General features: G+C 38.2%; 1 protein-coding gene across 3 annotated transcripts in view; it reads right to left on the bottom strand.

Annotated features, from left to right (window-relative positions):
• The window catches only part of gramd4a (GRAM domain containing 4a), a 78,552-nt gene that overhangs the window by 37,888 nt on the left and 27,004 nt on the right, over positions 1-13,660 (bottom strand). The gene's annotated exons all lie outside the window — the stretch shown is intronic.

Genomic DNA, 13,660 nt, shown 5'->3' with positions numbered 1-13,660 from the left:
ATCTAGTGAAAAGCCTTCCCAGAGGAGTTGAGGCTGTTACCACAGTAAACAAGGACTACATTTCTAGTAATACCCTTGATCTCAGAAGTAATCTTGGCTAACTAAATGCCTACTAAATTTGGACATATACTGTAAGTTACTGTAAGTTACTCAAAAGTAGTATTTCCTTCAAATTTTCATTAGATTTATTGAAAAATTTCATTAGATTTACTGACTACTTAAGCTAACTCATTACCTTACATTTATTGCCTATGTAAGCTAACATTAGCTTTCATTAACTACATTAAACAGGTACACACATTAGCACATATAAGCAAAAGCTTTATGTTTAATAAAGAGCTGTTCTATTTGTAATTCTACAGTGACTAAATAAAAAGAAAGTGGTAAAAATACACAGTAGCTATTTAGCTAAGATTAGTTAGCCAGCCAGCTAACTGTTCCCTTAGGTTTGAAAAGCAGTGTTATACTCTCAAATGATATTATTACACAGTAAAATGACTGAAATACTAAAAAAGTCACTCTCTAAAAGTAACATTACAGTGAAAAAGTACTAACAAGTACTAACAAGTACTAACACCCCCAGCTCTGACATTTGTAAAGACTCCATTTCCCAGTTCACCTGAATGCTGACTTGTGTCACCCATGCTGTATGTCATATGACTAGCTTTAGTTTAGTATTTAAGCCCAGGCTTTAGCACAGAATATTTGCGAGGTATTTGCTTCTCTCTATAGAGCTACTGAGGATTTCTGTCTGTGTATTACTTTGTGTTTTCTAAATGTGTTTGGACTGCTTGACTTTGCCTTTATTGTCTTTGCCCTTTCGGATCTGGTTGTCCGATATTGTTTGTTATGTTTGTTCAGGATTTGACTACTGCCTGTCTCTCCATGAGTATTGTAAAACCCTTTTTAAGTAAAGCCTTATTTCAGGTTTTCTTTCTTTTTTTTTTTACAGCAAGTGTCTGGCACATTTTGTTTTGTTATAATAATAAAAGTACCTATAACTTGTTATTTTTTATTTCAGTATATCAGCTTCTATCAAACCATAAATTTTGGACCTGAATATGGCCTTAAAAATCCTTTCTGTCCGAACTTCTCATTCTGAACCTGACTTGAGCCCAACAACACTTTTTGTTCAAATCTATTGTTCTATTGCTGTTTCTTTGCATAGAACATTCTGCATATTACATACTGAACAATGAAAAAACATGACAAATGTACAACAAATATAAGCCTTTTTGGCTGCACTAAACAGTATGCAACCATTTTTCCTTAAGTGTAGGCTTTGTAGATGTCTGAATTTAAAGGTAGAAGATACTGCTAAGTTACGTTTGCATTCATTTACTACTTGAATGACTATTAGCTTAAAACTGCTATTCATAACATTAGAAAGGCCTCATTCATGTCTCTCCATCTGTCAGCGACCAAGCTGGAAGCATGTTTTAGCATTCTGGAAGCACAGAGGGTGTGCTGGAATTTCGTAATGTGACGTTGCCAGTGCTCACAGTGGTGCCCACCTCATCCTTCAATTACACACACAAACACGCACACAAAAAGCCCAAGCTCTGAGACAGCACCAGCTTTTCAACCCCACAATGAGCCCTGCACAGCTGAGCTCCTGCGGCCGGCCTCCTGCCTACAGAATGGTGCTGTTGCGTGGTAACCTGACTGAAAGAAAAGAAAAGGAGAAAGCGGGGGTGCAGTAAATAAAAAAAGTCCTTCGCAGTTTTCCAGGCACAGAATACACAGGATATTCCAAAGGAAGTAGCAGTTACCACCAAACACCTGCTTATTTTAAGACAGAGCATGACAGGCAACAGGGCTTAATGTAAAGGGCAAGTGTGGCATACATTAGCATCAGAGATGGCATTGTTCCAATGTCAGCAGAAAATGCAAGATCGTAGGGAGAAAAGAGCAAATATGATCAGATTTTGTGACACATTTAGCCTGGAATATGAAAGAACTGCTTGTAGAAAAGCATAACATAAAACATACAGTAGATTGCATGATAGCAACAGTAGCTACATGTAAAATAAGAACAAGGAGTAGCCAGCTCAGCATGTCGCCACAGTTTCTAAAATCACTGCTTTTAAATACCTTAATACCTGTTTTTTCCAAATTTCCAAATTGAATTTCATTTTTACATTATTTGAAAACAGCATCTTACGATTTCATGATGAATGGACCAATAAAACTGGTACAATTCACCTCCAGGTACATATTTTCAACCAGGTCTTTAGACATCATATTAGAATTCAATATAACTAGTATAAAAGGAATTATTATGATCTTAAACTTTTGAAATGTATAGTACTGTGCATAAATATGCTGTACTATATAAAAATGTACATAACTTATGCTGTACTATATGCAAATATACATACTTTACACACACACACACACACACTATATATATATATATATATATATAGCCCCCAAAGTTCAGTCTTGTTTACATTTTCTGCTTCTCATTATCCAAAGCATCCCAAGCTGCTTTCTCTTGCTTCCAATGAGACTTTAATGCACATCTCTGATGTCCAGTTTCTATTACAGTGTTTCTTTCTTTTTCTCTGGTTCTTGTTCTCATTATTGACTTCTCGATAGCTGCACATCCCTTCAGATTCACAGTGTTCTCTTTTCACAGTGGAAGGTTGGACAGGAAATCCTGTGGATTTTTCAGATCTGAAGCAAGAGTGGAGCTTGATGATCTCATGTCTCTCAGAGATGTATAACACTGTTTATCCTCGGTTGTTAATATTCCATTTTCTCTGTATCGTTTATGTAAATAATTTGAACTGCAGTTTTAGAAACTCCTGCTTTTTCACTTATTTATCTTTGACTTTGTCATTCCTAATACAACTGCATTGTATACAATGTTTATTGTTTACCAAGTTTCAGTACTGGTTTCTTTAAGTGATATCACTCATTCTCTAATTAGCAAGTTTTGCCTTTGCTCCCTCGTCCTCTCTCTCTCTCTCCCTGAATCGATACTGGGTCTTCACAGCTGTGCTTGTGTCCCAATTTCATAAAGACTTTTTATATTCTTGCCAAAAACCCCACTTCATGTTCTAATTAGAAAGCAGAGCTACTGGCTGTATTGCAGCTGAAAAGCTACCAAGCATACAGGTTTAAAGAAGAAAATGCAACCAAAACAGCAATAACAGAGTATGAAGCTACAAAGAGAACATTTCATTCATTTACACATCAACCGCGTAAAGGCCCTGAGAGTGTGTGTCTGTGTTCATGCATTAATTCCTATGAGTCACTGTAATATATACTGCATTATTCGTGACCCTAAGCACTTTTAAAAGATGCCGTGTGGATTAGGATTAGAGCATGTGAATTAAACTTCTCTCTTCTGAGCCATTTTATTCTCTTCAGCAAACATGAATACTTAAATAACACCTCTGCTCATGTAAGAGGGAGAAACAGAGCTGTGTGTGGGGAATAGACAGGGTATTCTTAAATATAGGTTTAAAAGGAGGACTCCTCAGCTATAGCAAGCTGATTCTCAGAATGGGTGCTGTTACGTAAGTGATGAACTGCATTGAGTAATGTTTTATAATGATACTTGGTGGTACCACCTCTCCAATCCAAACACAACAGCATCACTGTTTAAGCCTGTATAAACTGTCCCCCAGAGATAGGAGCATTGACACTCAGCATTTTTAAAAGTGCCATTTCCTATGTTTTCCTACTTTTATAAGTTGCAAAAATGGCCTTTTAATTACAACCCCAATTCCAATGAAGTTGGGACGTTGTGTAAAACAAATAAAAACAGAATACAATGATTTGCAAATCCTTTTCAACCTATATTCAATTGAATACACTACAAAGACAAGACATTTAATGTTCAAACATAAACTTTACTGTTTTTTGCAAATATTCACTCATTTTGAATTTGATGCCTGCAACACGTTCCAAAGAAGTTGGGGCAGGGGCATGTTTACCACTGCGTTACATTAACTTTCCTTTTAAAAACACTCAATGAGCGTTTGGGAACTGAGGACACTAATTGTTGAAGCTTTGTAGGTGGAATTCTTTCCCATTCTTGCTCAACAGTCCGGGGTCTCCATTGTCGTAAGAGGCAGGCCAGTCTAGTACCCGCACTCTTTTACTATGAAGCCACGCTGTTGTAATGTGCAGAATGTGGCTTGGCATTGTCTTGCTGAAATAAGCAGGGACATCCCTGAAAAAGACGTTGCTTGGATGGCAGCATATGTTGCTCCAAAACCTGTATGTACCTTTCAGCATTAATGGTGCCTTCACAGATGTGCAAGTTACCCATGCCATGGGCACTAACACACCCCCACACCATCAGAGATGTCGGCTTTTGAACTTTGCGCTGAGAACAATCTGGACAGTCCTTTTCCTCTTTGGCCCGGAGGACACGACGTCCATGATTTCCAAAAACAATTTGAAATGTGGACTCGTCAGACCACAGGACACTTTTCCACTTTGCGTCAGTCCATCTCAGATGAGCTCGGGCCCAGAGAAGCCGGCAGGGTTTCTGGGTGTTGTTGATATATGGCTTTCGCTTTGCACGGCAGAGTTTTAACTTGCACTTGTAGATGGAGCGACGAACTGTGTTCACTGACAGTGGTTTTCTGAAGTGTTCCTGAGCCCATGTGATAATATCCGTTACAGAATGATGTTGGTTTTTAATGCAGTGCCACCTGAGGGATCGAAGGTCATGGGAATCGCCTTGCCGCTTACTTGCAGAGATTTCTCCAGATTCTCTGAATCTTTTGATGATATTATGGAATTTAGATGATGAAATCCCGAAATTCCTTGCAATTGCACATTGAGAAACATTGTTCTTAAACTGTTGGACTATTTGCTCACGCAGTTGTTCACAAAGTGGTGAACCTCACCCCATCCTTGCTTGTGAACGCCTGAGCCTTTCAGAGATGCTCCCTTTATACCCAATCATGACACTCACCAATTCCAATTAACCTGCTCACCTGTGGAATGTTTTTTGAGCATTCCTCAACTTTCCCAGTCTTTTGTTGCCCCTGTCCCAACTTCTTTGGAACGTGTTGTAGGCATCAAATCCAAAATGAGTGAATATTTGCAAAAAACAATAAAAGTTTGAGATATTTAATATTAAGAACATTAAATATGTTTTTTTAGTGTATGGTTTAGAAATTATTTGTAAATCATTGTTTCTGGTTTTATTTATATATTATTATTATTATATTACATTACATATATTATTTGAGATGACCCCAAAGACAAAAGTCGATTTAAAAAAAAATAAAAAATAAATAAATAAATAACAAAGCAGCAAAACAGTCTGTTTAATTCTAAGGAATAAGAAGAGGTTGGAAAATTGTCATTTAACATGAATTGTAATGTTTGGGGACATAAAACCACACAAAGTGTCAAAAATAAATTATATAGGACAAATTGTAGGATATGGGCCCTTTAAATAGCTCTAGCTGCATAAATATCAGGTTTGTTAGACATCTACAGCAGACATGCTGGGATTTTCCATTGCTTGAAATGAAGGACAACTGGGAGCTTGGATAGTTATATCAGCGCGCGTGTGTGTGTGTGTGTGTGTGTGTGTGTGTGTGTGTGTGTGTGTGTGTGTGCGCGCGCGCGCAATGTCAGTAAAACCTTAGTAATGTGATTAGTGTGCCGGAGGCCAGAGCCTCCTCTTCTTACACACACACACACACACACGCAATGACACATTTTAATTTCTATGAGTCACTGTAATATATATTATGAGTGGCCCTTAAGGCACCTTTAAATGATGCCCTGTGGATTAGATTACTTAAAAGAACAGTTTGACTAAACATGCTAAAAAAGACTAATGCAAGGCACAATGTAACCCACAGTACAATGGATCACCAGTGTTTTATGCGCTCCAACAGTTTTTAATCATAATGTTTTTTTTTCAGTCATCTTGTCGCATTCCCATTGCAACATCACCTATGAATTTTCACAGGAATCAGACTGATATTTCTCAAGATTGATCATGAAGGCTCTTTATACCATAAAAGAAGTTTTGTGACTAAGAAGACACAGTGACAGTGACTGAGTAGTGTGTTTACATCACAGAGTTCATAATTCATAATACTAACTTGTGGCTACTTGCTGTCACTGACGACATTATCAGCACTCCATTATATGTAGCTCAATATATAATAGAACTTTATGACGGTCCCTTGTAAAGTCCAGATTTCTGGCTGACTGCCCAAAGTGCATGCTGGCTAATAACAGCATCAGTCCATGTGGGTTGTATCTTGTGGCCATCACTGAATGCTCACGCTAGCCAATTATCCAGCCTGCAAATAGCTCCGGCAGCATGCCAACTACCTCAAGAGAAACCGTTAGCTAGCTGGGTCAAAGTAGGTCACTCCTTGTACATTTACGGCTACACTGATGGCCACACCCACCCACCAATACACCACCAACGCCCACACTCACCCACCAATACACCACCAACGCCCACACACCCACCAATCTGAGAGCTAGGATGAGTGGCTACTGATATTCAGTGAAGCAGAATGTATTTGACATATTCTGATGCAGCCAAAGTGAACTTTGGAGAGGTGCTATTTCTGAAGCACTGTGGAGCTTCATGTTGCCTTCATATGCTGGCAGTAGATGGACAACCAGATATTCCACTGTTTTAAATGGAGCTGTTACAGAAATATTTGGCACTGACTGGCAGCATCAACATTCCACAGACCATAGTGGTAGGTGGAACGTTCCAAAAAGAATTCAATCTCCCCAATTTTCGCCCTTGAATGTGGCAGAGGAATAAACTGGATGTTGATATTCTGGGGCCTGTATTTTAAAAGGGATGAACCGATCTAACTTTTTCCCTGCAATACTGATTCTTATCCTGATTTCAGTACTGGTCCAATATTATTTATGCTTGTTCAATTTAAAATCTGTATATGTCACTTAACATGCTGTTTCAGTTGAAGAGCTCACTCTAAAACATGATCTATCTATGTTAGGAAATGTTGTTAATTAAGGATTTTAAAATGAAGCACACTATACAAGTACTTCATTTTCAACCATATCCTTCATTTTAGGGCCAAAAGGTCTAACTGATTACTAGTCATCTTAACCCTCAGCTTATTATCTCAAAATCACCAACAAATCTGACCATTTTCATTTTTAGCCTACATTAAATTGTTAAAAATGTCATGATGCTAGACCTGTCCAGGGTGCTTATATTGCCTTCCACCAAATGACCGCTGGGATAGGCTCCAACACCCCTCACCATCGCGACCCAGAAGTATAACCGGTCTAGAAATTACAGTACTGTACGAAGGTTTTAGGCATCTAAGCAAATTTTGAAACAATTTACCTCAGCAGTGAGTTTATAATATACATTCGAATAAATACACTGACATTTTTTTCTCATATTTCACTTAACGTCCATTAGGCAAGTTCATCAGCAACTGACCCACTCTCTGAAACATAATGTATTAAACAACATGTATATTTCTTTTAAATGTTTCTTCCTCACTTATTCTCTCAGTTCAGCAGAAACGATGTTGCTTTGTTCTTTTTGCTTACAAAAAATTGCTAGTCAGTTGATGGAATCCTCCTCTCTCTGCATTTCTAGATGGCAATGGATTCTGTCCAAGTTTTTTGTCATGTAATTGAGCTAACATTAGCATGATGGCTAATTTTGTTTTTGTTTTGTTTTTTGTTCAACCTGATTAGCTACAACAACATAATCTACCTCAGCAGTATAGCATTTTAAACTGTACACTTGATATTACTGAGCATCTATAAATAAACATTTTAATAGATGGACATAAAAATGACAAGCATTTGATAGAAACTGAGATAGTCTCTACAGTTTCTCATTAGTTCAATTGTACTAAAGTTTATGTTACTATGTTTACTATGTTTCCTAACACTGTATAAAAGAAACTCCATACAGCCTGTATTATGGGACACACTGCAAGCATTTTTCAGTGGGCGTGTTAAAATCAGAACGCAATTCTCATCACTATGGAAAGACTGGTTTCTGATTCGTTTCACTAGAGTGTTTTCTAATTCAAAATGACACTGTGACAAAATCTAAATCTATGAATATTCAGCTTTATTACTGCTTCTTTACATATTCAATAACCAAATAAATGTGGCAGCGCTTGTTGAGAAAGCATGTAATTAGCAGAGAAGAACAGAATCTATAAAGAGTTCATTGCTATGGCAGCCATCAGGAACCGCACACCTACACTGTTTACATTTCCCGCTGAGACCTCATCTCAGACTCTATTTGCTGGAAGGGAGTGATATAATGATGGTTTGTCTGTACAGTGAATGCTACTGAAAAAGGCATGATAGAAATGGCTGGAGTGGTTGGTGCTGGCATTCAAATGCATGGAATCCAGTCATTGCAAACAATAAAGGCCTTTGTTGGCTAATCTGCTTAAAGGTTCACTGTGAAAACATCCAAAACTGCAGCAAATTCCTCAGAGAAACACACAGTACTGACTTATACATGTTCTTTTATATGTACATAACATTTAACACTGATTTACTGTTCATAAGATACATCTTCAACCTTTGTAAGTGACAATTATCACTGGCAACCACAGAGTCATGCTGTATTTCTTTCTATTGGAAGTACAGATTCTACATTTTTACCACATTTGTTTTTGTATGTAGAAGCGGGGAGAGTTCACTGTGATCTGAATCTGATAAAAAGATATTCTTGTGTGCAGTCTTATTTTTTCAGAATGAAAAAAGAACAATATTTCTGCCATGTTTTTCTTTTTGACATTGAAACAAACAGAAAAGTCAAGGGCTGACATGAACATCTGGATACAGAATGGACACTGAATAATGCAATTCTAATTGATTATGTAACTGTATAATTTATTATGTAATTACACAATTATATTAAATAACTGTAGACTTAAAATATGAAATCATTTAATAAACACATAATTAATGTGTGTCTAATCTGGCATCTACTGCCACTCACCTCATACATGTGATCATTTTTATATATTCCTAGTTTTTAGGTTTTATTACAAGCTAATCTGGAGAATTTCTATTGGTCTATTCATCATGAACATTTCTCACAATGTAAAGGATCTGCTGCACTCAAATGATGGAGAAATAAAAATAGACAATATATACATTTACATTTACATTTATGGCATTTGGCAGACGCTCTTATCCAGAGCAACTTAGTTTGATCATTTACACAGGTAGGCGAAGGTGATGTTAGGAGTCTTGCCTAAGGACTCTTATTGGTATAGTGTAGGGTGCTTGCCCAAGTGGGGATTGAACCCCAGTCTACAGAAGGCAGAGGTGTTACCCACTACACTATCCCAACCACAATATAATAATTATAATATATATACAAAAATTGTATACGAATGCATTTTGCCATTTATATTCTGTGTATATTTCATGACAAATTGACCTAAAGAAATGGCCAAAATTTACTTCTGTCTATTGACTTACATTAGAAGTACAGTACATGTTTTTTCCTTCTCCTGTAAAGTTTTAATTTTGCAGATAGAAGGTTTTGTTCCGACATATATGTATATATAATTTATATTATATACTGTAAAGATTTTGCTTTTTCAGTTTAAAAAGTCAAAGTCAGATTTTTGTCCTGAAAATGTATGAAAACAAGCACACATGTGCTCACACTCACACTCACACTCACACTCACACTCACACTCACACTCACACTCACACTCACACTCCATTTGCTCCTAATGACTCCTCAGGCTTAACTGCTCCTGCAGCTCCACTAACAGCAAACTGATAAGGCCAGGACTAAGTATCTGTGTGGAACCATCAAAGCTCCCCCAACCCCCATCCCAACATAAACACACACAAACAAACAGATATGCATATATACACACAGCCTAAAAATACACCACAACAACAACATTTACACAGCAAATCCTGTTAAAATCATTTGTCACATTTATCATATTAATTACATTCAGCATTTTTACTCATTGCCTTCCCTCCAAAACTAAACCTCATTACTGCTCTGTGGACTGAGTTAATGGTTAATTCAATTCAGCTTGAGAGTGAAAAAAGGAAAGCTCTGATGAAGTCAGCATGTGTCTGAGCGTAATGGGAAATCCCAAGATAAACAAGTTCACATCTGAACGTAGCTGACCTTAGGTCAGCCTTAATGCAGTGCTAAATAGGACACTGCTATTAATGCCAGTCTCAGACGGGTCAAACACACACACACACACACACACACACACACACACACACACACACACACACACACACACACATTATAGCCTCCTCAGTCACACAGGTGCTAAAGATAGTGACAGAGGCATGTGTGGACAGACGCTCACCTTGGCCCAGAGCACACATAGCGGCCCAGAGCACACACACACATAGAGAGAGAGAGGGAGGGAGAGAGGGAGAGAGAGAGGGAGAGAGAGAGAGAGAGGGAGAGAGGGAGAGGGAGAGAGAGAAAGAAAGAAAGAAAGAAAGAGAGAGAAAGAAAGAAAGAAAGAGAGAGAAAGAAAGAAAGAAAGAGAGAGAAAGAAAGAAAGAAAGAGAGAGAGAAAGAAAGAAAGAGAGAGAGAAAGAAAGAAAGAAAGAAAGAAAGAAAGAAAGAAAGAAAGAAAGAAAGAAAGAAAGAAAGAAAGAAAGAAAGAGAGAAAGAGAGAAAGAAAGAAAGAAAGAGAGAAAGAAAGAGAGAAAGAAAGAAAGAAAGAAAGAAAAAAAAAAAAACACATTAGAGCCTTATATTAAAAGGATCTGTATGTGTGTCCTTTTGCTTTTTTAACTGATTCAACATTAAGTGTTCATACAGGTGTTCATACTGCTATGCATACATCACACATACTATAGCAATACCTTAGCAACCACCTGGGATGCTACACAAATGACCTAGCAACACTTTAGCAACCATCTGGGATACCATAGCAATGCGTTACCAACAGCTTAGCAACCATCCGGGATAGCATATTAACAGCCTAACAATACCCTAGCAACTACCTGGGATACCATAGCAATGTCCAACAACAATTTCAATAAAATGTCAAAATAGTGTATTTTGCATTGAGTATTTTGTCTCCACTGTGCAGCCCTATTTATTGAATGATATTTCTTAAAATCAAGAACTGAAAAAAAACTTGCGGCTTAAGTAATTAATTCAATTAGCAGCACCTAAATGTTAACATGAGTGGACATTCTAGAGCTCCACTATCAGTATTGCTCTGTGTACTACCTGCTCCATTTGCAAATGATATGTAAGCATGTAACTTAATTTGTACTAACGTTCAAATCCAGATATCCCAGCACACTGTATTGGCATGTCCACTCTGTGACACACTGTGTTAAGACACTGCCCTTATGTCATCACAAGCCAAATCCTAAACCTAATCATAATCTTAACCTCAGTGACCAAAAAGAAATGATTTTATTCATCCACATAAACATGAAACTTGTGAAAAAAGCACTTTACAAAGTCGGGATAATTTTGCATGTCCTCACATTACAGGTTAGCCATGTTTGTCTCTGGTTTACCTAAAAATTTTTGTCATTATATATGACAATTTCCATCCATCCATCCATTTCCTAAGCCGCTTCTCCGTCAGGGTCGCGGGGGGTGCCGGAGCCTATCCCAGCAGTCTTCGGGCGGAAGGCAGGATACACCCTGGACAGGTCGCCAGTCCATCGCAGGGCTATATGACAATTTTTATCATTATATATTAGTTGCTTTGTGTATCTCTTTTTTCTGTCCCCATTGCCTCGGTAGTGCTGGTGCTACTGGACTTTGTTGTGTAACAAGGCCTGCAAACCCAATTACATCACTCTGACATGTCCTTTAGATTACAGTTCTAATAGCACACAGAATCAATGAAGTCAATAAAGCTGCCCATACATGACCGACTAACAGGATGATCAGTCCTTCTCGCTCATTCACTCACAAATACATTCCCAACATGTTCATTTAACTCTCCATACATGTGGTTATTCTTGATTTTTGACTGTCACTATCGCAGGAAAACTCAGAACTGCTATTAGTCCATTCTAGGGATATGCAAGCACTCTGCTAATCATTCTAAGAGGCAGTATTCTACTGAACTCACTATTTGAGCATTCTTTATGTTGAATGGCAGGAATAAAATATACAGGCTAACTCAAACCAGTGAATCACTGTTATGTTTTAAAAGGGCTGTAAAGTGTGACACTCATGTTAAAGATTAAGCATGTTGAATCACACTTTGTTACAACAAAACATGCCAGACTCCAATGTAACATTTTCCCCTCTCTGACCAGTACATCAGAGTTTTACTTGCTAGTGAATATTTTTACTGTCCCAGAAAAAAAGAGCAGAAAAACTTGATTTTTTTCATTTCATTCATATTAATACATTCGGTGAGAATTGTGGATCTTTCACTGCAAGCTCCTTCTGTCTACCTCCTCGAACCACCTTTTCAATACTGGCATGATTTGAAAGTGCTCCACGTCTGGACCCTCCAAACTAATGAGGAGCAACCTCGTGTGTGTGAAGTGTGTGAACACTGTTGTTGCTCCTCCAGTGAGTCAGGTTACAGTAACACGTCACAGATGACTCACCTCCGACATGCTGCACCAGTGATGCGCTGAGAGCCAACATCATCTCTGCTCTTCTTGAGAAGGGCAACCGTTCTTTCATAAGGGGTGAAGGGGGGCTTGCTGTTTACAATGTGGTAAGGAGTGTTGATTAACTTCTCCACCCGCTGGAATGTGTCATTGTTTGCTCATTGTGTCCAGGCATGAAGCGGCCCAGCGGGCACATTGTCTGCCACCTACCTCGCCAGCACACTTTGTAAATGTTAGTGGCTCTTGTGCTGCACATCGAATGCCTGTTTTCTGTAGGTAGTGGGCCTCTTTGAAAAAGGTTTGGCAAGGAATTGCCAGTAAACTGAGCATCCACCATTTTCCATGACAGTAATAAGCTCCTCTTTCTCTTAGTAGCCTCATTTGCTTTCTTTGACACTATTTTTGAACTACTGAGGTGATAACACTGACTGCAAGAACAAACTTGTCAGGTAATCGAGGGTGAGCTTCAGACAGTTAGCATCACAGGCGAACCGACTTGTGACTGGCCGAAACAGGCTAATCGTTTTTTAATGGCCCTGGCCCATCAGGCCATTACCTATATCAAAAACTGCACAGGTCTTAATGTATTGCCGAGAGTGTGTTTCTATAACCACATTGCAAAGTAAGCGCTGTTAAAAACATGACCGAGATGGCAGCTATAAATAGGCTAACAACTAGCTAAATGTTACCTCAATAAACGGTGAAGAGAGAAAAAACCTTGGGTAGAAGCCTATGTCATCACCATCTACCACTGCACCAGTTAGCTCTATTTTCAGTATTAGCTCATTGGCTCATCTGAAGGGGCAGCCTCTGTTGCTCAAAAACAGTGAAAGATTTCCCTTTTCTATTTTTGAATAACAAGACATTCAGATACCTCTGTTACTATTAAATGTTCCTTTGTATTACCCATTTTTAATCTGTTAGCACCTGTGCACCAGTTTACCATTTGTATGTCTTTCAAAAAGACCAAGGAAAATTAAAAAATTCTGACCCAGTCCCATCTGAACTGAAAGCCAGCTGGAACTCTCCATACAACAATACTTCAAAACCTTCTGAAGAACTTTCAAAACTGTTACTAAGCCAGTGATGGAAA

The sequence above is a fragment of the Pygocentrus nattereri genome, chromosome 1 (genome assembly GCF_015220715.1).
Source record: "Pygocentrus nattereri isolate fPygNat1 chromosome 1, fPygNat1.pri, whole genome shotgun sequence".
NCBI classification, from domain to species: Eukaryota; Metazoa; Chordata; class Actinopteri; order Characiformes; family Serrasalmidae; genus Pygocentrus; species Pygocentrus nattereri.
This window is presented reverse-complemented; position numbering and strand designations above follow the sequence as displayed.